Source organism: Pogoniulus pusillus, chromosome 9 (assembly GCF_015220805.1).
Source record: "Pogoniulus pusillus isolate bPogPus1 chromosome 9, bPogPus1.pri, whole genome shotgun sequence".
Lineage (NCBI taxonomy): Eukaryota > Metazoa > Chordata > Aves > Piciformes > Lybiidae > Pogoniulus > Pogoniulus pusillus.
Genome location: NC_087272.1, coordinates 4,609,553 through 4,634,545, shown reverse-complemented (window position 1 = coordinate 4,634,545; position 24,993 = coordinate 4,609,553). Strand labels below are relative to the sequence as shown.

General features: G+C 48.5%; 2 long non-coding RNA genes across 6 annotated transcripts in view; one reads left to right on the top strand and one right to left on the bottom strand.

The window, feature by feature from the left end:
• LOC135177961 (uncharacterized) overlaps positions 1 to 24,993 on the top strand; it is a 191,922-nt gene that overhangs the window by 53,787 nt on the left and 113,142 nt on the right. For all 5 annotated transcript variants that reach the window (XR_010303277.1, XR_010303276.1, XR_010303278.1 and 2 more), the window contains exon 3: positions 7,417 to 7,497. This is a non-coding gene — a long non-coding RNA (uncharacterized LOC135177961). The remainder of the gene's footprint in view (positions 1 to 7,416; positions 7,498 to 24,993) is intronic.
• LOC135177962 (uncharacterized) overlaps positions 606 to 24,993 on the bottom strand; it is a 136,461-nt gene continuing 112,073 nt past the window's right edge. The window contains exon 5 of the long non-coding RNA XR_010303280.1: positions 606 to 1,015. This is a non-coding gene — a long non-coding RNA (uncharacterized LOC135177962). The remainder of the gene's footprint in view (positions 1,016 to 24,993) is intronic.

Sequence of the window (24,993 nt, the reverse complement as noted above, 5' to 3'; positions counted from 1 at the left end):
GCTGCTCCCCTCGTGCCCCCCCCCCCGGCTGCTCCCCTCGTGCCCCCCCCCCCGGCTGCTCCCCTCGTGCCCCCCCCCCCGGCTGCTCCCCTCGTGCCCCCCCCCCCCCCCCCGGCTGCTCCCCTCGTGCCCCCCCCCCCCCCCCCCCCCCGGCTGCTCCCCTCGTGCCCCCCCCCCCGGCTGCTCCCCTCGTGCCCCCCCCCCGGCTGCTCCCCTCGTGCCCCCCCCCCCGGCTGCTCCCCTCGTGCCCCCCCCCCCGGCTGCTCCCCTCGTGCCCCCCCCCCGGCTGCTCCCCTCGTGCCCCCCCCCCCGGCTGCTCCCCTCGTGCCCCCCCCCCCCCCCCCGGCTGCTCCCCTCGTGCCCCCCCCCCCCCCCCCCGGCTGCTCCCCTCGTGCCCCCCCCCCCGGCTGCTCCCCTCGTGCCCCCCCCGGCTGTTCCCCTCGTCCCCTCTCCCCTCCCCTCGTCCCCTCTCCCCTCCCCTCGTCCCCTCTCCCCTCCCCTCGTCCCCTCTCCCCTCCCCTCGTCCCCTCTCCCTTCCCCTCGTCCCCTCTCCCTTCCCCTCGTCCCCTCTCCCGGGCGCAGCTGCCCCTCGGTGTCTCAGGTGAGTGTGTGGAGGCTGCAGGCCGGCAGGGAGCCGGAGCTGCCTCATGCGGCCTGCTGAGGCCTTGTGGGCCTAAGCTGGGTGGGGCAGTTGTGGCCTGCTCTCAGGCCTGCTGAGGGTGGCACAGGTGGAGGATTCCAGGTGGGTTTAGTCCCATAGGCTTAGCCTGGCTTGTGGATGTGTTCCTTCTGCCTGATATGCCCCTGCAAACAGAATCTGCCTTTAAGCTCCCAACCAGCGTGCAGTGTCCTCGATCTTACCCTTGCAGAGGAGGGAGAGGCAGTTGTGTCCTCCAGGCCTGGGCAGCCTGTGGCGCCAGAGCGGGGCAGAAGCACAGCCTGCACCCGCTGACTCCCACAGGGTTTTCAGTCCTCGCGTCCTGCCGCACACTCCCTCGTGGTTAACGTGGCTTTGCTGAGAAAGGAAAGCAGTGTATTTATTGTTCCAGCGTCTCCTGGGGGGGGGGGACCTGTACGGTGTGGTGCACAGCACCCCCCAAGGTTTATGGGGAGAGAATCAGGTTAGCGTAGTTCTCGCTTCCTAGGCGCTGGTACGTCTCCAGGAGAGATGAATAATATGGCAGAGCAGAGTCCTGCTAAGCTGCACCCAGGGGAGAGACTGCAGACTGCATTAGTGAGATGTGAGGGCTGCCCGCCTGTGGGTAGCGTTGGCGTGAGGGGGATCAGGGAAGTTTTCAACTCAGAGGCGTTTTCTGATGGCAAAATTACCTTATCTCAAGATTCATAGGCAGAAATATTTGTCAGCTTGCTCCTGGACTGCTCACCTGCAAGTGTGTTACTGCTTTCATACTAATGATGGTACTGCTAGGGCCTCCTGGTTACTCTCCAGCACAGGAGAGGATTTATCTGCTGGCAGTTGTCATCATAGAATCAACCAGGTTGGAAGAGACCTCCAAGCTCAGCCAGTCCAACCTAGCACCCAGCCCTGGCCAATCAACCAGACCATGGCACTAAGTGCCTCAGCCAGGCTTTGTTTCAACACCTCCAGGCACGGTGACTCCACCACCTCCCTGGGCAGCCCATTCCAATGCCAATCACTCTCTCTGCCAACAACTTCCTCCTAATATCCAGACTAGACCTCCCCTGGCACAGCTTGAGACTGTGTCCCCTTCTTCTGTTGCTGCTTGCCTGGCAGAAGAGGCCAACCCCACCTGGCTACAGCCTCCCTTCAGGCAGCTGCAGACAGCAATGAGCTCTGCCCTGAGCCTCTGCTGCAGGCTGCACACCCCCAGCTCCCTCAGCCTCTCTTCACAGGGCTCTGCTCCAGGACCCTCCCCAGCCTTGCTGTCCTTCTCTGGACACCTTCCAGCACCTCAACATCTCTCTTGAATTGAGGAGCCCACAACGGGACACAGTACTCAAGCTGTGGCCTGAGCAGTGCTGAGCACAGGGGCACAAGAACCTCCCTTGTCCTGCTGCCCGCACTGCTCCTGAGCCAACCCAGGATGCCATTGGCTCTCCTGCCCACCTGGGCACTCTGCTGCCTCATCTTCAGCCTACTCTCTACCAGCACCCCCAGGGCCCTCTCTGCCTGGCTTCTCTCAACCACTCTGGCCCCAGCCTGTAGTGCTGCTTGGGGTTGTTGTGGCCAACACAACCCTGCACATTTCATGTGATAAATCTGGAGAGACCTGAGGTGGGATGTCAAAAAGACAACAAGGAGGTTAGAGATTAGACTTAAGGCAGAGGCAACCACACAGAGAGCAGACAGCCAGAGAGCAGGAGCAGAGAGCTGAGCAGTGTGTGAGAAGTGAGTTGTTTTGGCTAGTTGGCATTTCTCAGTAGAAGAATGAGTGATCTAGGCTGCTGTTGGCTTTTTTCTTTCTTCTCACAGCTAATGATTTAACTTCTCTCAGTAAAAATATTCCAGTTGGCCTCAAACCACCACAGTCAGCCCTTGAGGGAGGAGGCAGTCTGCCTTGAAATGTGGTAGCACAGCTGGGAAGCTGCTACATGGCCAACTGCCTGTGTTTGCGCCACGCTCAGTGTCTGCTCACTGTGGGGCTTCCATCTTGTTTGGCATCCCCTGATTTTCTGTGCCACCTGTGAGTAGCCACTTGAGTGGTGCAATATCCCTGAAGCAAAGCAGCAATCTTAGCACTGCCGTGGTAGTGTCTGTAGCAATCAAACCTTGTGTTTGTGCCTTAAGATCTGAGCACATTTGGGTTTAGTGCCTGCTGGTTAGAATTGCAGCAAGAGTTCTACACCTACCCTAGTAGTATTTGGCTAGAGCATGATTCAGCTGGGAGGTGAAATACTGAGTACTGTTATCAAGCTTGGGTTTAGTGTGCTTTCCAAACTGTCAGCCTTTAGAAGGAGGATATGTGGAGAAAAGTGATAGCTGTTGATAAGGGATTACTCAGATTATCTATAAAAGAAATGAAATTATGATTTCATATCAAACCACTGCCAAAACCATCATTACCCTTTTCACTCAGCCAGTGAAAGTGAACTTTGTCTTTTTAGAAGCAGGAAACACAAATCTTCCATTCTGTGGGAGAAAAAAAGACCCTGCTGGCAGCTAGACCAGCTGCATACTGATAATTTGGGGGCTTGTTACTGATTATGAAGTGCAACAAAGACAACAAAGAGAAAATAGCTTTCTCAGTTATAAAAGGATGCTGCGTTTTTTCCCTTGCCATGTGCTTATATTCTGATACACTTGCAGCTGTGCTACATTTAGCAAAACTGCCAGGGTTTGCAAGAAGCAAAGCAGAATGGATAGCAGAATGCCTGAATCCTGCCATGCTGAGAATCAGCAAATTGGTTATGAAAGGTGCACCTAGGAAAGGATTTCATTCTTACCAGCGGCAGCGTTTGAGTAGCTTTCTGCACTGAATAAACCCTGCAGCTTAGTTAAACTAAGGTTAAGGAGCTGCTGTGCTGTGGCCTCTCTTGCTTCCTACGAGCAGTTTCCCCATCATCTTACCACTGCATAGGTCTTTTACCTTAGGCAGGCAGTGAAAAATTGAAATTCAACAAGAACAAGTGTAGAGTCCTGCATCTGGGAAAGGGTGATGGTTTGGGTGTTCCCAACCCCCACTCTTGTCAGATCACCCAGCCTGGACTCAGCCGAGCTGGGGATTAGAATGGAGCTTTCTATTTACAGCTTAGCACAAGATACAAGCAGAGAGTTACAGTATTTACAAGTTAAAAAGTAATGCAGAAACACAGCAGCCCTCCCAGGAAACAGAGTCCTTAGGAGGGACTCCCAACCACCCTTCCACCTCCTTTCCACCCCTCTACCTTATTCCAGACCTTGCCTTATGTTCAAGTTAAGTTTGGAGAATTGGCTAGGCAGGTTAGGAAGCAGAAGGATTAGTTACACAGACAGCAGGTTAAGGAGAGAAGGGAGGCAGCCAGAGCCAGAGAGCAGCTCTCTTATCTATGTTTGTGTTCTTCTTCTTATACATCTCAAGAAGCCTGTGAGTGCAGCAGCCATCACCATTGTTTCATTTTCACAGGAATCAAAATATCTCAGCTAGCTTCAAACTAGCACAGAAAGAACAACCCCACATGCCAGTATGGGTTGGGGACTGACCTGTTGGAGAGCAGTGAAGAGGAAAAGGACCTGGACGTCCTGGTGAATGGGAGATTGACCGTGAGCCAGTGATGTGCTCTTATGGCCAAGAAGGCCAATGCCATTCCATGGTGCAGTGGGTAGAGTGTGGTTAGTAGGTCCAGAGAGGTTCTCCTCCCCCTCTACTCTGCCCTGATAAGGCTGAATCTGGAATATTGTGTCCAGTTCTGAGCCCCTCAATTTAAGAAGGACCTCAGAGAACTGCTTGAGAGAGTCCAGTGCAGAGCCACAAAGAAGATGAAGGGAATGAAACATCTCTGGGGCTGTTCAAGGCAAGATTGGATGTGGCACTTGGTGCCATGGTCTAGCCTTGAGCTCAGTGGTAAAGGGTTGGACTTGATGATCTGTGAGGTCTCTTCCAACCCTGATAATACTGTGATACTGTGATCTCTCATACAAGGAGAGCTTGATGGAGCTGGGGCTTTTTACCTTGGAGAAGAGGAGGCTGAGAGGTGACCTCATTCATGTTTATAAGTATGTAAAGGGTGAATGTCAGGAGGCTGGGGCCAGGCTCTGCTGGGTGGCACCTGATGACAGGACAAGGGGCACTGGGTGGAAGCTGAGGCATAGGAGGTTCTGTGGAAACATGAGGAGGAATTTTTTTCCCTGTGAGGGTAACAGAACGCTGGCACAGGCTGCCCAGAAGGGTTGTGGAGTCTTCTCCTCTGGAGATACTCAAACCCCACCTGGATACATTCCTGTGTGATCTGTTGTAGGTGATCCTGCTATGGCAGAGGAGTGGGACTGGGTGATCTTCCAGCGTTCCTTCCAACCCCTGGCATTCTGTGATCTTATACTTGCGTTGTTAACTGCTCAGGACAAACACCACCATTTCTGTGTGTCTGTGATGCTGGCTTGCAGGGGGCGCTAGTACAGCATTTTACTGCTTTTGTTCATAATCTCTAGTTTCAGTAGTCTAATGCTTGAGTTGAAACACTTCTAACATGCTTTCCTACTACATGTAGTTAACGTAAGGCTGAAATGAGTTTTAATTAAACTCGATAGATGTTTTCAAGTTAAGGAGCCAGTCAGCAGCAGCCTTACAGTGTATGTATAGAAGAATATATGATAGCTCATCCTAAATTGTGTCCATGACAGACCAGCACTTCTCAAATACTTAATAAGCATAGGAAAAATGTGATGAACATTGAGGAAAGAGCAGACAGAGATCTTATGCTTTGTCTCAGATGAGACTAACTGAGCAGCCCTGAAGAAAAGGACTTGGGGGTGCTGGTGGAAGAGAAGCTCAACAGGAGCCAGCAGTGTGCACCTGCAGCCCAGAAAGCCAAGCAGAGCCTGGGCTGCAACAAGAGAAGTGTTATCAGCAGGTTGAGTGAGGTGATTCTCCCCTTCTATTCCACTCTGACAAGACCCCATCTGGAGTACTGCATCCAGTTCTGGAGCCCCCATTACAAAAGGGATGTGGAGATGCTGGAGTGTGTCCAGAGAAGGGCCATGAGGATGCTCAGAGGGCTGCAGCGGCTCTGCTGTGAGGACAGACGGAGAGAATTGGGGCTGTGCAGTCTGCAGAAGAGGAGGCTCCCAGGGGACCTTCTTGTGGCCTTCCAGGATCTGCAGGGGGACTACAAAAAAGCTGGGGAGGGACTTTTGAGGCTGTCAGGGAGTGACAGGAGTGGGAGAGATGGAGCAAAGCTGGAGGTGGGAAGATTCAGAGTGGAGGTGAGGAGGAGTTGTTGAAGATGAGAGTGGTGAGAGGCTGGAATGGGTTGCCCAGGGAGGTGGTTGAGGCCCCATGGCTGGAGGTGTTTAAGGCCAGGCTGGCTGAGGCTGTGTGCAGCCTGCTCTAGGGTAGGTGTCCCTGGGCATGGCAGGGGGGTTGGATCTGTCTGATCCTTGTGGTCCCTTCCAACCCTGACTGATTCTATGATTTATGAATATCACAACATTTATCTCTTTGTTTTAAACCCCTGAGGGAAAATAGATGTAGTTTCAGTTTCTAGATTATTGCTAGAGTATAACAATAAAGCTGAGTAATGGAGGCAACTTCTTTCCCTCCAAGAGTGACAGTGAGAAAGGAGTCAGTAGAGAAGGTTTGTTCAAGGAGTTGGTTAATACTTTTAGGTGTGAATTCCCAGATTGCTATCCTGAATAGAATGACGGCAGATACCTAAGCTCAAAAAAGTGAAATATGAGGAGAGACTGAGGGAGCTAGGGATGTACAGCCTGGAGAAGAGGAGGGTCAGGGGTGACCTCATTGCTATCTATAACTCCCTGAAGGGAGGCTGCAGCCAGGTGGGATTGGGCTCTTCTACAGGCAAGCAGCAACAGAACAAGGGGACACAGCCTCAAGTTGTGCCAGGGGAGGTCTAGGCTGGATGTTAGGAGGAAATTGTTGGCAGAGAGAGTGATTGGCATTGGAATGGGCTGCCCAGGGAGGTGGTGGAGTGGAGTTGCTGTACCTGGAGGTGTTGAAGCAAAGCCTGGCTGGGGCACTTAGTGCCATGGTCTGGTTGATTGGCCAGGGCTGGGTGCTAGGTTGGACTGGCTGAGCTTGGAGGTCTCTTCCAACCTGGTTGCTTCTGTGATTCTATGATTCTGTGATCTGTATAGCCAGCCACACATACTGCAAATTTCTTAATATGTAGAAAAAGTAGTCCCAGTCCTAATGTTTTTGAAGAGGCAGATTTTAATGTGACTCAGTCTGCATTGTATTTGCAGCTGAGAAAAAGAGAAGAAGATGTGTGCCGCTACAGTGTTTTGTGGGCACAGATAAAAGCTGAGTCGAAACCTTACTTAAATTGAGCTATAATATCTTATTGCCCTACAAAAATTTGCTCTTTAATCCAGCCTTAGATGCCATTCTTTTAAATAAAGGCTTTTACAGTCAAATTTGTGGTTCATCTACATCAATCTGTCTTTTTAATTTGAAAAACAGCCCTGAAGAGTAACCATGTAATTAGACTTTTACAACTGTGGGTGCTGGTGATTATCAGCAAATGCCATTGGCTTCAATAGGCCATCACTTCAAATAATTGTTTGTAAAGGAAATTAGAGGTTTGATCTCTCCAAAGGCATCTTTGTTTCCCTCTAAATGTTATTCTCCAGCTTGCTAGAGTTATCCCAGGTGAAAAGCAAGTGAGTCTGATCACTGATTAGCCCTCAACTGTGCAGCCAGTTTGGAGTATCCTCTCTGGCACTGCGTTGGTGCAGTTAATTGCATGCAACTTAGCCTTCTTTGCTCTGTGGATTTTTAGGAAGTTGGCTGCCCTGGATGTTCAGTAGGAGCATGGAAGCCAGCGGATGGCCACCCTCACTACAGATATCCTGGAAAGCAAGTAAGTTACCTATGTCCCAAGCGCTACCCTGTGCTCCCAGCCGAACCAAACGGCCTGAACTCAGCACATCTGCACAGCAGCTGCTTCTGCATAGTGAGAGGTGGCTGAAGAGAGTGGGATAGCTGTGGGGGAGTCTGGATCAACTCTCTTACGGAGAAAAAGCTTGCAGGGGTCTGTTTATAAACTGGTGGCTTTGCGTGGGACAGGAGGCAGACACATTGCCCAGCTGCCAAGTGGCATCGCTGTATTTGGCAAAGACGATCTCGTGTGGAAAACGCAGAGGCACAGCTGTGCTTGGGATGGCAGTGAGAACTGAGCCATGGCAATGTTTCCTAAGCTGGGTGGTGTTTGCTCAGAGCAGCAGCCTGGCAAGGGAAGGCTCAGCTCAATTATGAGCATTTCAGCAGAAAGCTCGCCCTATCGGTGATGTTTTTCTTCTCTCTTTGTACTTGAATTCTGTGCTCCTTTTGGTACTTTGGTGTTTTCTGACACAGCTGCTGGGAGCTCCCTGAGATTTCTCAAGCCCTTTATCAGAGCTCTGCACGCAGGCTGGCTCTTGGCTGCTCTCATGCTGTTCAGAAGGCTGTGGCATAGTGGATAGGAAAGTCAGCAAGCACTGAACTTTTTGGAGTAGCAGATTACTTAAATTGTTCTGCACAGATACATTTACTGTGGTGGTTTGGGTGTTCCCCACTCCCCCACTCTTATGAAATCACCCAGACTAGACTCAGCCAAGCTGGAAATTAGAATGGAGCTTTCTGTTTGCAGCTTAGAACAATGTACAAGCAGGTATTCACAATCTGTACAGCTACAGACAGAAGTACACGAGTTAAAGGCAATACAGAAACACAACACTTCTCCCAGGAACCAGAGTCCCCAGGAGGGCCTCCCAACCACTCTTCCACCCCTCTACCTTATCCCAGACTTTGTCTTATGTTCAAGGTGAGTTTGGAGAATCAACCAGGGGGTTAGGAAGCAGAAGGATTAGTTACACAGACAGCAGGTTAGAGAGAGAAGGAAGGCAGCCAGAGCCAAAGACCAACTCTATTATCTGTGTTTGTGTTCTTGTTCTTATCCATCTCAGCAAGCCTATGAGTGCAGCAGCCATCACCATTGTTTCCTATTCACAGCCTAGCATCTAATTCCTCTCACTAAAATATCCCAACTAGGCTCAAACTAGCACATCTGCAAATGTGATTTTGAAGCAGATGTGAAACTTTGCTCAAGTTTCCAACTGTTTCTAGACTGTAGGTAGCCGGTTTGAAAAGCTGTGCGCATAAACACATGCAGCAAAACTGAACCTTTAAAGCCAAGACTACAGTGCAGTCATCCCTCTCTTATGAACACATTCAGCTTCCACGGGCTGAAATTTTAGAGTTAAAAATCTCATTCATGGGATAGCTGAGCAGCTGTAGAACTGGAGGAGCTGAAAGGAGGACAACCAGGTGTTTTAATAACTTATCTGGGCCTTGTTCCCCAAGTGCTGATATCTTGGACCCAGCTGGCCAGGAGCCAGGATGATGTGCATGAATACAAAGTCATTGATGCAAGTTTGTAGAGAAGTGGACAAGAAGGCCAGTATCATTCAGGGGTGTGTTAAAAGGGCTGTGGTTAGTAGATCAAGAGAGGTTCTCCTCCCCCTCTACTCTGCCCTGGTAAGGCTGAATCTGGAATATTGTGTCCAGTTCTGGGCTCCCCAGTTCAAGAAGGACATAAAATTGCTTGAGAGACTCCAGTGCAGAGCCACAAAGATGATTAAGAGAATGGAAAATCTCGCTTAGGTGGAGAGCCTGATGGAGCTGGGGCTCTTCAGCTTGGAGAGGAGGAACCTGAGGGGTGACCTCATCAGTGTTTATAAATATGTAAACAGCGAGTGCCAGGAGGCTGGAGCCAGGCTCTGCTGGGTGATGCCCAATGACAGGACAAGGGGCAATGGGTGGAAGCTGAGGCAGAGGCAGTTCCATGGAAAGATTATTTCCCTGTGAGGGTGACAGAGACTGCCCAGAAGGGTTGTGGAGTCTCCCTCTCTGGAGATATTAAAAACCTGCCTGGATGTGTTCCTGTGTGATCTGGTGTAGGTGATGCTGATCTGCAGGGGGATCAAACTGGATGAGCTTTCAAGGTCCCTTCCAACCCCTGACACTCTGCAACTCCGTGATCTGCCACAAACGGGCAAATCATAGAATCAAGAAGGTTGGAAGAGACCTCCAAGCTCAGCCAGTCCAACCTAGCACTCAGCCCTGTCCCATCACCTAGACTGTGGCACTAAGTGCCCCATCCAGTCCTTTCTTGAACACCTCCTGGGATGGCAACTCAGAGTTTCCAAAAGGTAAAGTTAGAACATTTCAAATACACTGCAGGGAAACTCTTGAAAGCAAACAGTCAAACAGGAAACCGGTCCCAGATATGGTGTCTTGTGACAACTTCATGCCATGTGGCTCTTCACAATGTTCCAGCCTAAGGATCTGATACTCACATGGCAAAAGCAAGATGGGAGTTTGGAAAGCTTTAGCTTCGAAGCAGGCGGTCTCTCCGTTGCAGTGTTGTGGGCATAGGGTGCAAACCAGCTTAGGGTAAATCCTGTATTCTGATATTTGACTAAGCAGGCTTTTCTGTTCTATGCTGTACCTGCAGATTTGCTGTGTGAGATTCAGTTAACATTACCTTGCAAAGATCTGCTTCTGCAGCAATGTTTTATGGAACTATGAGCAAGCTTTTATAGCTCTGGTTTAATTTCTTCTTATCTTCTACAGAGCAGGAGAAAATCCCTTCTTTTATAGATAATTCATTTTTACATTTCCTTCTGTGTCATACCCTTCTCTATTGCCACAAAGACTTCCTTTTATTTTACATGCCTGTAAAAAGCAGCAGGCTTTTCTCTTAATGAGTGTTTTCTAGGTTCATGGCTAGAGGGCCTAGGTCATTACTAATAAAGGTTGTCACTTTCAGATGCTCCCTCCCTCACTTAATCTTCCAGTGACTAGACACAGGCCTAGCCTCCTGTTATTAGGGTTATTTTATTTTCTTAAAGAATGAACTGCCAGGCTACTGGAAACAAAAGCTCTGTGATGGTGGTGGTGTGTGCACAATAGAAGAGAAGGTATGACAGAACACAGCAGAGCTGAGAGCTGAGGTACAGGGGAAGAGAAGCAAATGCCTTCTATCAGACTGACTGCAGGTTCCTCCAAGGGGCTGAAGCAAATGTTGAAGGAGAATCCCATGGAGCCCTAAGGCTGCTATGTCCTGCCTGCTCTCGTTGCCTTGCATCTTGGCCTCCCCTGGTTCCTAGCATCTTCGTTGAGAAGACACTTTGCAGTACAAAGCTGTGTTTGAATCACTTGGGAAGCCAGGCTCCTCTGGTATTTTTCCCAGCAAAGGTTTCTCTCTGATACTAGAGCTTGTTAAACAAAATGATCTTCTGAGGATTCTTAGAGTGAGGGTGTCATTCTGCTGCCCCTGAATAAGGGCAACAGTAGTGAACTCCAGTGCAGTGTTTTGGCTGGTGTTTGTTCAGCCTGGCTTCTGAATGTTAACTCATCTGTCCTGTTTTCCTTCCTCTTCTTCGTTCCGCTTCTGTCATCAGAACCAGCAACAGAAGAAGGGGACACAGTCTCAAGCTGTGCCTGGGCAGGTCTAGGCTGGATCTTAGGAGGAGGTTGTTGGCAGAGAGAGTGATTGGCATTGGAATGGGCTGCCCAGGGAGGTGGTGGAGTCGCCGTGCCTGGAGGTGTTGAAGCAAAGCCTGGCTGGGGCACTTAGTGCCATGGTCTGGTTGATTGGCCAGGGCTGGGTGCTAGGTTGGACTGGCTGAGCTTGGAGGTCTCTTCCAATCTGATTCTATGATGACAACTGCCACCAGCAGGTAAATCTTCTGTGCTGGAGTAGTAATGAGGAGACCCTAGCAGTATCATCAGTAGTATGAAAGCACTAATGGTGATTCTGTGTGTATCTAGTAGAGAACCATAGACTCATGCTCCACTCTGATCTCTTCCACTAACCTTGACTAAACAGCTAACAGATGAGCTTTGCTGGTTCTTTTCTGGCTGGGACAGAGAGAGGCTGGCCTTGGCCCCCTCTGGACTTTCTTTGTCCAAGGGGGAAGTTTGGATTTCTGTGTTAGTTCCAAATTGCATACAGTTGTAAACACCTCTAACTAGACTGTGTGTATGGATGCTTGTAAATTTAGTTTTGCTGTAAACACAGCTTTAGCTTACTTCAGTTTGTCTGAGCTGATCTGGTTCATATGATTTCAATGGAGAGGAAGTTCCCAGCCCACTGCAGCTAGTTTGATGGTTGTCCTTTTCCCCAGGAAGAATGTATCAAAAAAAGAAGGGAAAATGACTTAAATGCTTTTTACACAGATGGGAATTTAGGAAAGTAAAACTGTCATTGGAGAGCATTTGTGTGCTCTTTCTGAATGGAAAAAAAGGTATTTATGGCAGATCTGGGTGAAGCCCTGTTCTTCCAATGCTCATGCAGTAAAAGCCAGATGAGAGAAGAGAACAGAAATCTAACTTTGTTTTGATTTGTTGGTTTGCTTTTTCAATCTTCATCTCCTGACTGCTTCTGGTTTTGCAGTTGACTGGTGGCTCATGCAGACCCCTTCATCCTGGTTCACAGAATCTACCAGGCTGGATGAGACCTCCAAGCTTATCCAGTCCAAACTATCACTCAGCCCTAGCCACTCAACTAGGCCATGGCACAAAGTGCCCCGTCCACTCTTTGCTTCAACATCTCCAGGGATGGTGACTCCACCACCTCCCTGGGCAGCCCATTCCAATGCAAATCACTCTGTCTGGCAACAGCTTCCTCCTAACATCCATCCTAGACCTCCCCTGGCACCACTTGAGACTGTGTCCCCTTGTTCTGTACCTGGTTGCCTGGCTTGTGTTATGTGCAGTAGGTTGCTTGCCAGCCCTGGAAGCAACCTGAGGCCTGTGTGGCTGGAGGGCTGCCAGCACTTCTCACCAGATGTTGAACATGTGGTTCTCACCTTCTGTTCCCTCCACGTGTACCCCAGATAGGTCCAGGAGTGATGCTTGTGGGACATATGTGGAGGTGCAGGTGTGGAGGTGCATGGGCTCAGTCCCTCACATCTCTCTCCTGCCCTTCTCCTTAAACTGCAGGTTTGGGTAGCACCAGCAAGGAGCATCAGGATTATCTTGCCTGCTAAAATCCTTCACCTCTTCCCAGCAAAGGAGCAACCCTCCAGGATCTGATTCTTTGCTTTAGTCCTGCTTTTTTTTGGTGGGGGGAGGAGGGCAGGAAATTCTCGTTTGGCCCAAGAGGTCAGGGTGTGCATCTCCTAGGGCTGCCAGCCTCAGTCTCCACAGCAATAACCTCCTTGCATTCCCTTTCTTTTGAGATGATGAGTTGAACTTCAGCTGCTGCCTGCTGGATTCTCTGTACTGCATGTGTGCCCATGGTTCAGTGGTGCATTGCAGATTTTCTCCTGGAGTGTCTGCCACCTGAGATTTTCCTAACAGTTATTAAAGTAATTTGAAGGAAGGGGTTTTGGGAGGTGGTAAGTTAAATATGTTTAACTCAAGCTGGGGGTCAGATGTAAAGGGCAAAGGGTGACCTAAGGCAAGCACTAATAGCTCCTGAACCCTTCATTCATTGAACTTTTGGACCAATTTTAAATGTGTTTAGCCACCTGTGTCACTGCTGGGTATTCTCCAGCTCTGCAAATGGCTTTCTTCCCTGAGCAGAGTTAAACAAGGGATTTCTGCCAGCTGCCTGCCAGTGCTTTTGTGCTCCTGAGCCACCCAGAGAAGCCCCACCCTAGGAATCCAGCTCTTGAGGAGAACTGAAACTGAACAACACTTACTGAAAAAAGAATGAAAGGAAGATAGAAGCACAGAATGGTTTAGGTTGGAAGGGACCTCAAAGCTCAGCCAGTTCCAACCCCTGCCATAGGCAAGGACACCTCTCACTAGAACAGGTCGCTCAAGGCCTCATCCAACCTGGCCTTCAACACCTCCAGGGAGGGAGCAGCCACAGTCTCCCTGGGCAACCTGTGCCAGTGTCTCACCACCCTCACTGTAAAGAACTTCCTAACATCTACCCTAAATCTCCCCTCTGCCAGTTTAAACTCATTACTCCTCATCCTGTCATTACAAGTCCTTGTCAATAGTCCCTCCCCAGCCTTCCTGTAGGTCCCATTCACATACTGGAAGGCCACTGTAAGATCTTCTGGAAGCCTTCTCTTCTCCAGGCTGCAGAGCCCCACCTCTTGAAGCCTGTCCTCATAGCAGAGCTGCTGCAGCCCTCTCAGCATCTTGGTGGCCTCCTCTGCACTGGCTCCAACACTTCCATGTCCCTCTTGTGCTGGGGGCTCCAGAACTGCCCCCAGGACTGCAGGTGGGGTGTGAGGAGAGCAGAGCCAAGGGGCAGAATCCCCTCCCTTGCCCTGCTGCCCACACTGCTCTTGCTGCAGCCCAGCACAGGGTTGTGTCTGGGCTGCACTCCCACTGCAGGCTCCTGTTGAGCTTTTCATCACCCCAGACCCCCAGGGCCTTTTCCTTAGGGCTGCTCTCAGCCATTCCCCACCCAGCCTGGAGCTGTGCTTGGGATTGCACTCACCTAGGTGCAGGCCAAGATCAGGAGCAACCCTAATGACTTCCAAGAAAATAGAAATTTTCTCAGTTTGAAGTCCTTACTTTTCCCATGGCTGACTTTTAAAGTATTGCTTCATAAGCTGAACTCTTGGCCTGCAAGTATTTTCTGAGGATCCACAATAAATCATACTTTGAAGAAATCTTTCTTTCATTATTAAGAACCATAGTGGAATATCAAATTTGCTCTGTTCCTGCTTAGCAAGTTTGGAGCCTGGCCTTTAATAAGACTTCATATATATGCTTGGGCACCTCAAAAAAGCTTATGAATAGGAAGCCTTTCAGTGCTGTGCTGTGGTAGCTTGGTGTGCTCTGTGCAGCTATGTCAGCTCTGGCAAACATAATCACACAGAATTATTGAGGCTGGAAACGACCTCTGAGATCATCAAGTCCAGGCTATAACCTAACACCACCACATAAGCTAAACCATGCCACCAAGTGCCAATCTTTTCTTGAAGACCTCCAAGGATAGTGACTCCACCATCTCCCTGGGTAGTCCATTCCAGTGCCTAATCAGCCTTTCTGTGAGAAGGTGCTTCCTAGTATCCAACCTAAACCTCCCCTGGTTGAGCTTCAGACCATGCCCTCTTGTCCTGTCACAAGTTGTCTGGGAGAAGAGCCTGGCCCCTATCTGACTATAATTTCCCTTAAGGTAGTTGTAGAGAGTGATGAGGTCATAATAAATCACAGATTCATAGAATCAGCCAGGTTGGAAGAGACCTCCAAGCTCATCCAGTCTAACCTAGCACCCAGCCCTGTTCAATCAACCAGACCATGGCACTAAGTGCCTCACTCAGGCCTTTTTTGAACAGCTCCAGGGACAGCAACTCAAACCAGTTTTAGGGATGGGTGAAGTTCAGTGCTCATTTGAAGTCAAGTCTTGGAAAACTGTATTAGTCCAGCAGAAAGCACAGCATTAACCTGAAATGTTCTGATGCACATCACCTGTTGCTGTTCTGCACTGAATTAAAGCTGGAGGAGCAAAGCAAAGTGAATGAAGTCATTACTGGGGGAGGGGGGTGTCACTTTTCTTGCATGCGTGAACTTGATACAGGAGATGAATCATTCCTTGTGGGAATTGCAGAGGATAGGAATTCTAAGAACTATGTTTTGGAAGGCTTTTCAAAACCAGGCAGGAAAGCAGTTTCTTTGTCCCAAAACGCAGAGGTACTCGTTCATTGCGGTGTTGCTCCCCTCTGCAGGATGCAGTTTCATTGACTGGAGGCACGTAGTGTAGAGCAGCCCCATTGTGTTAATGTTGTTTTAGAGTACATCATTGTTTGTAGCATGGGCATAATATGAATGATTTCTTCTGGTTCATGTTCTCATTCTCTTTTCAGTGCAGTTAGATTTTGCCTTCTAAAACGAAAATGCTCAGAGGGCTGGAGCAGCTCTGCTATGAGGACAGGCTGAGAGAGCTGTGGCTCTGCAGCCTGGAGAGGAGAAGGCTTATAGTGGCCTTCCAGTATCTGAAGTGGGCTAGAGGAAGACTGGGGAGGGACTCTTGACAAGGTCTTGTAATGACAGGACCAGAGGTAATGGGTTTGAACTGGCAGAGGGGAGATTCAAACTAGATGTTAGGAAAGGGTTCTTTGCAGTGATGGTGATGAGACACTGGCACAGGTTGCCCAGGGAGGCTGTGGCTGCTCCCTCCCTGGAGATGTTGAAGGCCAGGTTGGATGAGGGCTTGAGCGACCTGCTCTAGTGAGAGGTGTTCCTGCCTATGGCAGGGGGTTGGGACTGGCTGAGCTTTGAGGTCCCTTCTGACCTAAATGGTTTTGTGATTCTATGATTCTAAAAGAATCATAGAATCAAGCAGGTTGGAAGAGAGCTCCAAGCTCATCCAGTCCAACCTAGCACCCAGCCCTAGCCAATCAACCAGACCATGGCACTAAGTGCCCCATCCAGGCTTGGCTTCAACACCTCCAGGCACGGCAACTCCACCACCTCCCTGGGCAGCCCATTCCAATGCCAATCACTCTCTCTGCCAACAACTTCTTCCTAACATCCAGCCTGTACTTCCTCCAGTACAACCTGTTCTATTGGGAGGTGTCCCTGCCTATGGCAGGGGATTGGAACTGGATGACCCTTGAGGTCCCTTCCAACCTCTACTATTCTGTGATTTTCTGGAATGCTTTGCCTGCTTTATATACTTGGGTTTGTTAATGTGTAATAAATCTAAAGTGTAAAATTGCATAGATACTAAAACCAGAATACATTTTTATTAGCTGCATGCATCTGACTGCCAGGCAGCCAGGGAAGCAAATGGAATATCAATACTGGAGACATATTTTATAAACAAGAATGCCCAAGATTTCTTTGTAGAGATTATTATAGCAGAAGGTTCCCAATTTTATGTTAAAGTTAGGGATTAATGCACATTTGTTCCAGGAATGATAGAATCATAAAAAAGAAAATCTTCTGTATCCTGAAAACAGAAGTATTTCCAGCTACACATGGCTGTACTGATTTGAGAGATGCTGTTAGTCATGATTAAAACTGAACTGGCTTTAGCAATCCCAGGAAAATCTATACCTGTTAGAAAAACAATGAATCGCTTGGGCAGAGCATGAGCTGCTGCTCTTAGGTTAATCTGTAGGTAAAATGAAGTGAAGTTCAGGGGAGGGAACTGACAAGGATAGAATGATGTGGATTAGGAAAGAAAAGTTTCCTTTGACAGAAGCAGCCTTTGTGGCCAGTGAGAAGCCCACCAGCTCTGGTGCTGGGTTCAAAAAAGCTGTGGTAAACTGACTGATGGAGGAAGATCCTGCATCAGCGTCTAGTGCCCCTTTTCCAGTGCTGCATGATACTCACTGAAAGGTGAGCTTCAAAACCCAGCAAGGAACGTGTAGTAAGTGAGATCCAGTTGTCAGCCAGTCTCTAGTGGTGTCCCCCAGGGATCAGTGCTGGACCCAGGCCTGCTCAGTATTTTTACTGATGATCTGGAGCAGGGGATTGAGTCCAACATCAGTAAGTTTGCAGATGACACCAAGCTAGGAGCAGGTGAGGAGGCACTTAGTGCCATGGTCTGGTTGATTGAACAGGGCTGGGTGCTAGGTTGGACTGGATGAGCCTGGAGGTCTCTTCCAACCTGCTTGATTCTATGATTCCTTGGAGGATTTTTGAGTAAACACAACATTTCCAGTCCTTCTATATTCTTTTAGTTTCTCTTTCCTACTCCCTTTCAGTTTGATATTCAGATAAGAGATGGGCACAAACACCCACAAACAAAAGGAGATTTTGTGTACTTATAAAGTTATACTCTTGAGGGAACTGGAACTTTTTCCTGAACATTTCAGCCACTTCCAAAGGAAAAAATGTTTTGCCAAGAAAAAAAAGTACTGAAAAGGCAAGCAGAGAAATGTTTGAAGAGGTAACAGACAAGTGTTAGAAAAGGTATTTCAGGTGCACCTTGGTCGTGTTTCTTACTGAAATGTGTGCTCTCAGTACTCCCTGCTCTCTGACATTGTTCACCTGCCAACTTCCCTGCATTTCACATCCTTTGCAAGCATTTAACATAAAAGTGCATTTCATTCTGCCACTGAAACTTGCTTTCCCCCCTCACTTTCTCACGGCTGCTTTTCCCTATTCACCTAGGTGTACAACCAATGTGGGTTACTATGGAATCATAGATATAAAACTCCTGAGTGCTGTAGTTTGCATTCGTATTTTCAAACCCAGTAGCTCAATTCCTGAGGCTGTATGGCCAAAACAAGACCTTATAATCATAGAATGAACCAGGTTGGAAGAGATCTCCAAGCTCATCCAGTCCAACCTAGCACCCAGCCCTGTCCAGTCAACCAGACCATGGCACTAAGTGCCTCAATATAGGCTGTTTCTTCTTCAACACCTCGAGGGACAGTGACTCCACCACCTTCCTGGGCAGGCCATACCAATGCCAATTACTCTCTCTGCCAACAACCTCCTCCTAAGATCCAGCCTAGACCTGCCCTGGCATGGCTTGAGATTGTGTCCCCTTGTTCTGTTGCTGGTTGCCTGGCAGAAGAGCCCAACCCCACCTGGCTACAGCCTCCCTTCAGGTAGTTGTAGACAGCAATGAAGTCTGCCCTGAGCCTCCTCTTCTGCAGGCTGCACACCCCCAGCTCCCTCAGCCTCTCCGCACAGGGCTGTGCTCCAGGCCCCTCCCCAGTCTTGCTGCCCTTCTCCCAGGTAACCAGCAATAAAACAAGGGGACACAGTCTCAAGTTGTGCCAGGGTAGGTATAGGCTGGATATTAGGAAGAAGTTCTTCACAGAGAGAGTGATTGGCATTGGAATGGGCTGCCCAGGGAGGTGGTGGAGGCACCGTCCCTGGGGGTCTTCAAGAAAAGCCTGGATGAGGCACTTAGTGCCATGGTCTAGTTGATTGGTTAGGGCTGGGTGCTAGGCTGGACTGGCTGAGCTTGGAGGTCTCTTCCAACCTGGTTGATGCTATGATTCTATGATTCTCTGGACGGCTTCCAGCACCTCAACATCTCTCTTGAATTGAGGAGCCCAGAACTGGTCACAGCACTCAAGGTGTGGCCTGAGCAGTGCTGAGCACAGGGGCAGAGTAACCTACTTTTTCCTACTGGCCACACTGTTCCTGTTGCAGGTCAGGATGCCATTGGCTCTCTTGGCCACCTGGGCACACTGCTGCCTTGTGTTCACTTACTATTTACCAGCACTTATCTATGTATTCACATTTATAGTAGTAAGAAGTAACAGAGTTTATTTGTTAAGCCTTAGGCTGTGCTTCTGTGTTCGGTTATGATTTCCATCTGCTTTAAGGACCCTGCTTGTTTACACAGTGCTGGTAAGTCAGGCTGTGCTGGGTGAAACACAGGTAGAAAAAGTGGCAAACACTTAGCTTTTCAAAATTAATTGTACACACTGATGGTTTTCACTCAGAATTGGAGATGTACTGTGGCCATTTCTGGGTTCAGTTCTCTGGAAGCAAAGCCACATGGGCAGATTGTTGAGTCTGTAGCCTCTGACTGAGTTGGATGGAACTGTGTGCAGGTGTAAGCCATTGCAGGTTCTGGCTTTTGCAGTTAGGACTGAATGCCAGTCCGAGTGATGCAAAAGTTAATTGTTAATCTACTTGTAAATGATTATTTAGAGGTGCTCATAGTGTTAGCAAAGGAGAATTGCTGCAGAGAACAGTGAAACTTAAAACTTTCTTAGTGGAGATGGACTGGCCCTCTGGATTTGGAATAGGATGTTCCAAGGTGCAGCAAGAGACTGCACACTAAGTACATAGGCACTGTAATGACAGAAAGTGTTGGAGTGACCACAGAGTCCCCAGATAGCAGGTGCATGCTCTCAATTGTCACTGCCCTCAGTGCTCTGCATTCAGTCGGCATAATGAAGGGTCTCTCCTGATGGTGTCAGAGTTAAACAACAAGAGGGGCAACAACCGACCTCATTGTATTCCTAAAAGAGAAAAAGCAAGGGTGCAGTAGCAAGCCCTGAGAAGGTTGTAGGAAAGCCTTAGCAGTGCTGGCTGGCCTACAAAAAACAAAAGAAAAAGATGATGTGAAAAGGGTTAAAGTATCTATACTGACAGTGTTTCCCAAGTGAGAGTGCAGCACAAAGCCTCTGCTCCTAAGTGCTAAATGGGGAACGAGGGGTAGCGGTGGCACAGAGGCAGCCAACTGGCCAGTGCAGGGCTTGCTCTCCTGGGGACAGTGACCCAACAGAACAAGCTTCTTCACATGGGCTATCCAGCCAGAATTAAGTGGCAGCTCAGAGGGAAGAGTTGGTATTGCTGCAACTATACTGGCACCCCCAGCTGGTGATTTGTCACTGCTGCCTCTACTGACACTACTCTCCAATAGGCCTGACAAGGTCTTCACCTGTCTCTCAGTAGTATTTTCACTGATAGTGCTGGATAGTTATAGCCATCTCTAAATGACTGATGCTAGTGGATATTCCATTGTCTGCCTGGGCTCTCTGTGGTACCTGAATCACTCATACCTAACCTCACTCTGGTGGGAGAGCTGGCTTGAAACAGGCTCTTCTCCAGAAGCTTGGTTTGACACGGGGTGTTGGCAGAGCTGTCCCCTTTTCACCTGTGGGAGCTCTTCTCTGTAGCCATAAGTTTATAGCAGACCTATCACCCCCAATTCAGCACCTCTTTCCTCTAATCTTCAGAAGATTTGTGGTTCTCCTCATCCATTATTTCTTGAAAGGACTAGAGAAAGAGAGTCTTGATGTTCGATAGTAAAGCACATTAGATGCTTCCCTGTTCTTTACAGGAGGAGTTGAAGGACTGAGGGTTGCAAGGACTGGTAGGCATGGTATAAACACAGACAACAGGCAAGGAGAAGTTAGTTACAAAGGGCTGTAAATGTTAAGCAGCCATGTTATTTGTAAGCTTCCCTTCTCCTGTGTTTTCCTTATGAAGGAAAAAAGCAGTGGACTGATCATTTTAGGAAGCCATTGCTTTTGGAAAGGATGCTGAGAACTCCCATGTGCTGTATTCTCCTATCAGGGGAGTTATGGATGCTGGGTAAACTTCTCACCCTGAAATAAATGGTGATTTAATTTTCTCATGTTCACTTCTATTTCCTTTCTTTTGTTCCTTCCCTCCCTCCCCCTGGAAGTTGTCAGGTTGAAAATGGCAGCCTTGCAGCTCACCTTGGGTGCGAATGTGTGCGCAGTTTTGTTTACCGCTCTCTTGTTCCCTCTCACCTTCCTCTCCAGTCTTCCTTTATTGCTGGCTTCAGGCCTTGCAATTCAGTGCACTCAGTCCTTTTCAAGGGCACTGCACCATGAGAAAGATATTGGGCAATGTTTCTATAGGTGTTTTTGTCTGGCTTCATAGAGCAAAGCTCGTAAGAAATGTGTGGAAGCAATTGTAAAGTTCTGAGGAAGCTGATGTGACTCGTTTACAAGGGCTGAAACGTTTGGGTGTTGGAGGGGAACAGTCAAACAAACAGGATATTCTGCCAGCAGCACATGCATTCGCCAGCTCTGGTACCCAGGTGCAGGTGCCTGTTTCCGAGCTCCTGACCATTAGAGGCTGAGTTGCCAGAGTAGCGAGAGAGAGAGTCTGCAGAATGTGGGGTTACAGCTGCAACACTGACAAAACTCTCCTGCCAGGCAGGGCAGGAAGCTGTCTCTGTGTTGTTGTGAAAGAAAACCTTCTCCAGCTATCTCCTCAAAAGTTGGATTGAAGAAACTAAGTTGGGAGTTAGGAGGAATGAAACACAAAGGGAATTAACACTAACTCTGGGCATGTTCTACTTGTGCAAAAGTAGAGATGCAGACTGCACACCCCCAGCCCCCTCAGCCTCTCCTCACAGGGCTGTGCTCCAGGCCCTCACCAGCCTTGCTGCCCTTCTCTGGACACCTTCCAGCACCTCAACATCTCTCTTGAACTGAGGGGCCCAGAACTGGGATATATATCAAACTGCCTTTAACAATTAAGTTTCTCATTGCTGACATAGCTGACTTAGTATTTTAATGCTGATGCTTCTGATGGAGGAAGATGTGAATGGCACAGGATTCTGTGGCAGAAGGGAAGAGTGCAGGAGATTACTCCCTGGTTCACTTGGTTTTTACCTGATGATTTACAAGGTATGTAAATGAGGAGACAACCACAGAAGGTACATTTAATGGCATCTTAATGCATCATGGAATTTACGACAGGGCATGAATAGCTTGTGCACTCAACTGGTGAAAGCAGATGCTGCTATAATTCTACTTAATACTTAGAAGCAAAGTGAAGCATATTGGGTTTTGTACAAATGTTTATGAAACATTAATAAGGATAACATGCACCGTTCAATGCTGAACATACAATGTGAAGCCCTCTCTTATCAATATTTATGAGGGTGGCATTTCAGTTCCCTGTATAAATTGGTTTCAAGTAGCACTTCTGAGATTCTCCATTGTTTTTTTCCTGATCTTAGCCATTCTGATTTTAGTCATACCAATCTTAGCCATCCTGGCCTGGCTCAGGAGCAGTGTGGCCAGCAAGACAGGAGAGGTTCTTCTGCCCCTGTGCTCAGCACTGCTCAGGCCACACCTTGATTGTTGTATCCAGTTCTGGGCTCCTCAATTCAAGAGAGATGTTGAGGTGCTGGAAGGTGTCCAGAGGAGGGTGACACAGTTGGGGAGGGGCCTGGAGCACAAATCCTATGAGGAGAGGCTGAGGGAGCTGGGGGTGTGCAGCCTGGAGAAGAGGAGGCTCAGGGCAGAGCTCATTGTTGTCTACAGCTCCCTGAAGGGAGGCTGTAGCCAGGTGGGGTTGGGCTCTTCTGCCAGGCAAGCAGCAACAGAAGAAGGGGACACAGTGTGAAGTTGTGTCAGGGCAGGTCTAGGCTGGACGTTGTTAGGAAGTTGTTGGCAGAGAGAGTGATTGGCACTGGAATAGGCTGCCCAGGGAGGTGGTGGAGTCGCTGTGCCTGGAGGTGTTGAAGCCAAGCCTGGATGAGGCACTTAGTGCCATGGTCTGGTTGACTGGTCAGGGCTGGGTGCTAGGTTGGTCTGTATGCTCTTAGAGGTCTCTTCCAACATGGTTGATTGTGTGATCTATGACAGCATTGAGGTAAGATATACCTTGTACTGTGAGGTTAGAGATTGCTTTCAGTAAGGAATGGAAAAGGGGTTTGCTTGTTTGTTTTTTCTCTCTTGAATTTTTATTTGCAGCACCCAACTGAGTGCCAGCACATCCTCTCTCAGCTGTTCCAAGTCAGATCCAAATGCTAAAGACAACAAGTGAATCCAAGCTCTTCCAAGGGCTATGAATGTTATTGCAAATGTGAGTTATATGTAATGGAGTTGCTTCAAGGGAGCTGTAACAATCTCTGTTATAAGACAACGCTGGTGCTGATCTGTCTTTGACTACATCTTCAATAGCAGACTACAGTCTACTGGCTCCAGTCAAATTGTGATCTTGTATCTGGGAAAGCAGGAGCATATTGTCAGCTTGAGGCAAGAGGTTTGAACTGTTCAGTTGCCATTAGGAGGAGATAGATAGCTAAAGCAAAAGCACCTCCAGTCTGGAAACAATCTCTGACTCTTGAAAATGTGTCACTTTTTGGAGGTGCCTCTCTCTAACCAGTTGATACTCTCATTTCACAGTATCATTAAGATTGGAAGAGACCTCATAGATCAAGTCCAACCCTTTACCACAGAGCTCAAGGCTAGACCATGGCACCAAGTGCCACGTCCAATCCTGCCTTGAACAGCTCCAGGGACGGCGACTCCACCACCTCCCCGGGCAGCCCATTCCAGTGTCCAATGACTCTCTCAGGGAAGAACTTTCTCCTCACCTCCAGCCTAAATTTCCCCTGGCACAGCCTGAGGCTGTGTCCTCTTGTTCTGGTGCTGGCCACCTGAGAGAAGAGAGCAACCTCCTCCTGACTACAACCTCCCCTCAGGTAGTTGTAGACAGCGATAAGATCTCCCCTGAGCCTCCTCTTCTCCAGGCTACGCAATATATAAACCCCTATATATAAATGCATATAGTGGCTACACACACACCTATATATATATATATATAAGAAAGAGGTTTCTCCATATTAAGGTTTAGTTTAGGCTGTATACTCCCATTCAGTCTTGCTCTTCTTGTCTTAAAGCTCAGTGTTTTATATATATGTATAAAAATCCATATATGAATGCATATAATGGCTGCACACACACATATATATATGTAAACAAAAGAGTTGAGCAGTTTCAACAAGAGATGACTGTGTCCTGTCCAGCCTCCTGAGGGATAAGAAATATCCATTGGGGAAGCCACAATTCCTCTGGCACTTGAAAAGTTTTAATGTCAAAACCAAAGATATTTAGGGTTTGTACAGGCTTAGATGATCAGCAACGGAGGAATTTAAGATGTAGTTTTGGAATTAGGGCACCATAGTGGGAATTAGGTTGGATTTAGACAGCCATGTCCTTAATGTAACTGTAGACTCTTTATGGATAAAGTTGTATAGCTGTAGGTGGGGAACTTAGGGGCAAACTTCCTGTGGTTCTTAGTGATAAGAGAGAAGAAGGAATAAAACATGTGCTTCAGGGCATCCCTATGAATTAAGAGGCTTTGAAAGAGCTCTGAGGCCTACTTAAGATGATCCACTGTCACAATTTATAGGTGGATATATTACATGTGTACATATAATGGCATTTCTTTAGAAGCATTTTCATGTAGTTCCTTGATAGGAACAGAAAAGTCTATGCGAGATGTGTGAACAGCTCCAGAAGCAAATCCAAGCCAGTACCAGAAACTGTTTTTGCTAAGGCTTGATGTTTTGATGTTAAGGCAGTGAGGACCTAATTAAAACTTAAATCTGTCAGTGATTGAGTGACCTGCTCTAGTGGGAAGTGTCCCTGCCTATGGTGGGGGGTTGGAACTGGCTGAGCTTTGAGGTCTCTTCCAACCTAAACCGTTCTATGATTGTAAAATTCTCAATGGTTTAAAGGGGCTTTTAATGAAGCTCCCAAATGCCTGGGGGCTGGGGGAAAAAAGTGCTTTAATTTGGTAAAGAAATCCAGTTCTGGGCCCCTCAATTCAAGAAGGATGTTGAGGTGCTGGAACATGTCCAGAGAAGGGCAACAAAGCTGGTGAGGGGCCTGGAGCACAAATCCTATGAGGAGAGGTTGAGGGAGCTGGGCCTGTTTAGCCTGGAGAAGAGGAGGCTCAGGGGTGATCTTATTACTGTCTACAACTACCTGATGGGGCATTGTAGCCAGGTGGGGGGTGGCCTCTTCTCCCAGGTAACCAGCAATAGAACAAGGGGACACAGTCTCAAGTTGTGCCAGGGTAGGTCTAGGCTGGATGTTAGGAAGAAGTTCTTCCCAGAGAGAGTGATTGGCGCTGGAATGGGCTGCCCAGGGAGGTGGTGGAGGCACCATCCCTGGAGGTGATGAAGAAAAGCCTGGATGAGGCACTT